This window comes from Neomonachus schauinslandi, chromosome X (genome assembly GCF_002201575.2).
Source record: "Neomonachus schauinslandi chromosome X, ASM220157v2, whole genome shotgun sequence".
In the NCBI taxonomy this organism is placed as follows: domain Eukaryota; kingdom Metazoa; phylum Chordata; class Mammalia; order Carnivora; family Phocidae; genus Neomonachus; species Neomonachus schauinslandi.
In genome coordinates, this window is record NC_058419.1 from 61,347,883 (window position 1) to 61,352,802 (window position 4,920).

The window sequence follows — 4,920 nt, forward strand, 5'->3', positions numbered from 1 at the left end:
TAAAGCTGAACTACTGAAACGTGTTCACTTAAACATTTTGACTTGCATTAATGCTTTATGTCCCCACATTTATATTAAAAATTCACACACAAATGGAAATGGAAAAACTGCCAATACCTGATTTCTGCCCCCTATTTTTCCACTTGCAATCATATACTTAGGTACCTTTTGACCCCATGGGAAAAAAATATCTAACGTTCAGAACTACCAATAACAGGAAGAAGAAATTTTTTTTTTTTTAAGAATGAAATGTTTTCCATCATAGTTGATTCTTAAGCACGTTCTCCACATATGCGGTGCACTAGCTGGATGTCTTTTGGCATAATTGTGACACGTTTGGCATGGCTAGCACACAGGTTGGTGTCTTCAAAGAGGCCCACCAGATAGGCCTCGCTTGCCTCCTGCAAAGCACCAATAGCTGCACTCTGGAAGCACAGATCTGTTTTGAAGTCCTGAGCAATTTCTCGCACCAGACGCTGGAAAGGAAGTTTGAGGATCAAAAAGTTCAGTGGACTTCTGATAACATCTAATTTTACGGAGTGCCACAGTACCAGGCCTGTAACGATGAGGTTTCTTCACCCCTCCAGTAAGGGGCGCACTCTTGCGAGCGACTTTTGTAGCCAGTTTCTTCCTCGGTGCTTTACTACCAGTCGATTTGTGGGAAGTCTGCTTTGTATGAGCCATGGTACAGAAACCTCCTTACTTACCCCACTTCTCCTTTGCTGGAGCTTGGCCAGCTAGAGGCGGTGCTGGTATTGGCGAGCGGCGGCGTGATGAGGCGGCTATTTGTGTCATCTTTAATTTTTCATCAGTGTCACAGTTTTCAGAGTACAGGTCTTTTACATTCTTGGTTAAATTTATTCCCAGGTTTTTTATTATTTTTGATGCAATTGTAAATGGAATTGTTTTCTTAATTTCTCTTTCTGATGGTTCATTGTTAGTGCATAGAAATGTAACAGATTTCTGTATATTAATTTTGTATCCTGAAACTTTACTGAATTTATTTATTGTAATAGTTTTTATGTGAATTCTTTAGGGTTTTCTATACATATTGCTATATCATCTGGAAATAGTGAGTTTTACTTCTTCCTTACCAATCTGGTTGCATCTTATTTGTTTTTTGTTTGTTTGTTTAGTTAATATATTTGTTTTTAGGGGCACATGGGTGACTCAGTCATTAAGCGTCTGCCTTTGGCTCAAGTCATGATCCCAGAGTCCTAGGATCAAGCCCCACATTGGGCTCCCTGCTCAACGGGAAGCCTGCTTCTCCCTCTCCCACTCTCCCTGCTTGTGTTCCCTCTCTCGCTGTTTCTCTGTCAAATAAATAAATAAAGTCTTTAAAATATATATTTGTTTTTGTTGTCTGATTGCTGTGGCTAGGGTTTTCATTACTGTGTTGGATAAAAGTGGTTAAAATTGATATTTTTGTGTTGCTCCTGATCTAAGACTAAAAAGCTTTCAGTTTTTCACTATTGAGTATGAGGTTAGCTGTGGGTTTGTCAGATACGGCCTTTATTATGTTGAGATATGTTCCCTCTAAACCCACTTTATTGGGCGCCTGGGTGGCTCAGTTGGTTAGGCGACTGCCTTCGGCTCAGGTCATGATCCTGGAGTCCCGGGATCAAGTCCCGCATCAGGCTCCCTGCTCAGCAGGGAGTCTGCTTCTCCCTCTGACCCTCCCTCTCATGCTCTCTGTCTCTCATTCTCTCTTTCGCAAATAAATAAAATCTTAAAAATAAATAAATAAATAAAAATAAAAAAATAAAAATAAATTTAAAAGAAAAAATAAAAATAAACCCACTTTATTGAGAGGTTTTATCATTAATGGATGTTGAATTTTGTCAAATGCTTTTTCTATATCTGTTAAAATGATCATATGATTTTTATCCTTCATTTTGTTGACATCATGTATATCATTGATTAGAAGATATTGAACCATCCTTGTATCCCTGGAATAAATCCCACTTGATTATGGTAAATAATAATTTTAATGTATCTGTGATGTTTTTGTTTTAATTATTATAGTTATGCTAGTGGGTGTGCAGTGGCATCTCATTGTGGTTTTGATTTGCATTTCCCTAATGACTAATGATGTTGAACATGTTTTCAAGCACCTGTTGGCCACTTGTATATTTTCCAGAAAATGTCTACTTATATCTTGTGCCCATTTTTAAAATGGGTTAATATCTTTCTATTCTTGAGTTGTAACTTTTTAAAATATTATAGATATAATTTTCTTATCAGATATATGATTTGCAAATATATATTTTTTTCCTATTCCATGGGTTGTCTTTTCACTATCATGATGGGTGCTTTTAGAAGCACAGTTTCTGTTCTGATGATGTCCAATTTACTTTTTTCTTCTGTAGTTTGTGTTTTTGTTGTCATATCTAAGAAGGCTTGTCTAACTCAAACCCGTCTTTCCTGCTAAAGCACTAATAATATATATATATTTTTAAAAAAGCATGAAGACATATGGACCCAGGATCCACACTAGGAAAACTTGTAAAGCAAGACCACTATTCCATCATAAGCCTCTTTTTGCTGTTCTCACAGATAGGTCTGTACCATAACAAACTTTTCAGGTCTGTTGGCCATTCACGTGTCTTTGGAAAAACGTCTATTCAGGTTTCCTGCCCATCCTTAATTGGATTATTTCTTTTTGTTATTGTTGAGTTGTATATGTTCTTTATATATTTCTGATATTAACCCTTTATCAAATATATCATTTGCAAATATCTTCTTTCACTCAGTAGTTTGCCTTGTCATTTTGTTGATGGCTTCCTCTGTTGTGGAAAAGCTTTCTATTGTGTTGTAGTTGAATAGCTTATTTTTAATTTTGTTTCAACATCACTGATCATCAGGGAAATGCAAATCAAAACCACAATGAGATATCACTTTATACTTGTCAGAATGGCTAGAATAAAAAAGACAAGAAATAAAAAGTGTTAGTGAGAATGTGGAGGAAAAGAAACCCTCATGTCTTGTTGGTTGGAATTAAAATTGGCACAGCCACTGTGAAAAACAGAATAAGGGTTCCTTAAAAAATTAAAAACAGAATTACCACATGTCCAGTAATACCAATATCTGGTATTTAACCAAAGAAAATACAAACACTTATTCAAAAAGGTATATGCAGCATTATTTACAATAGCCAAGATATGGAAGTAACCTAAGTGTCCAACCATAGAAGAATGGATCAATAAAATGTAAAAAAAAAAAAAAAGAGCTTGTCATTTGCAACAACATGACTGGACCTACAGGGTATAATGGTAAGTGAAATAAGTCAGACAGAGAAAGACAAATACCATATAATTTCATTCATATGTGGAATTTAAGAAACATTGTTCTTAAACAAAAAAACCAAACTTTATGAAGAAAAAAATAAAGAAAAAAGAGACAAGAAAACCAACTCTTAAATACAGAGAACAAGCTAGTGCCAGAGGTGAGGTGGGTGGAGAGAGGGGTGAAATAGATAAAGAGGATTAAAAATATACTTATCTTGATAAGTGCTGAGTAATGCATAGAATGGTTGAATCCTTATATTATAAAATGTAGACATAAAATTTAGAGTAATATTTTTAAGACAGAGTTCCTTGATGACCCAGAATGGCTTTTCTCTTTTTGCATCTCTTTAGAGCATATCAAATAAATTTTAGGGAGCAAAAAAATGTAGAACGGAGTTGGAAGGGCTAATCACCACTAACTATATAGACTGATGTACCACATGCTGAGATGGCAGTCACTATACTAGGTGATCAATTTGTGGTTTTTCCCACCTCCACTCCACTCTAGTTATTATAAATTTAATATACACAATCTTTCCCAGTGCTTTCATTTAATATTTTACTAATATTTATAAATAGTTGAAATCATGTATGATCTGCATATATTTTATCTGATATTGTGAGAGAATGTGAAAAGAAATGAACTTACCCATTATTTCTCCCAAGCTCCAACTACATGAACAAACCAGTTTGTTTTGACTGACTTAACCAATTCAAACCAAGCCAGAAACTGTCAATCATACATCATTTGACATTTTCCCCTGACAGCTGGTAAAGTCAGCACAAGAATCAAAATACATCATGAATGATGAGCCAGATTAAAATTAGAAAAGCTAAACAATCAAGGTAAAATCTGCACTTCTTTTTGTTTCCTAAGTTATTTGCATCTATTGGCCTCAAAATGCCATTTCACAGAGCAGACTTTCTGCTGCCATAGTAACAGCAACATTTAGTAGGAACAGGATCTAATTTTTAAATATAAGTAAATTTTAAAAAAAGCTTTGAGCTCCAGAATTTCATTTTATAATAACTTTTTTCAGAAATGTAGTGATTTTATATATGGGGTCTGGGAGTAGAAGGGGCAGAAAAAGAAAATTTCTTTCTTGCTAAATTTTTTTTTAAATTTTATTATGTTATGTTAGTCACCATACAATACATCATTAGTTTTTGATGTGGTGATCCACAATCCATTGTTTTCGTATAACACCCAGTGCTCCAAAAGCAGTATGTGCCCTCCTTAATACCCATTACCGGGCTAACCCATTCCCCCTCCCCTCTCCCCTCTAAAACCCTGTTTTTTCTCAGGTCCATAGTCTGTCATGGTTCATCTCTCCCTCTGATTGCCCCCCCCTTCATTTTTCCCTTCCTTCCCCTAATGTCCTCCATGCTATTCCTTATGTTCCACAAATAAGTAAAACCATATGATAATTGACTCTCTGCTTGACTTATTTCACTTAGCATAATCTCCTCTAGTCCCATCCATGTTGATATAAAAGTTGGGTATTCATCCTTTCTGATGGCTGAGTAATAGTCCATTATATATATGGACCACATCTTTATCCATTCATCTGTTGAAGGGCATCTCAGATCTTTCCACAGTTTGACTATTGTGGACATTGTTGCTATGAACATT

General features: G+C 35.4%; 1 pseudogene; it reads right to left on the reverse strand.

The window, feature by feature from the left end:
- Positions 1-272: 272 nt before the first annotated feature.
- Positions 273-684, reverse strand: LOC110580380 (annotated as a pseudogene).
- Between the last annotated feature and the right edge of the window lie 4,236 nt (positions 685-4,920).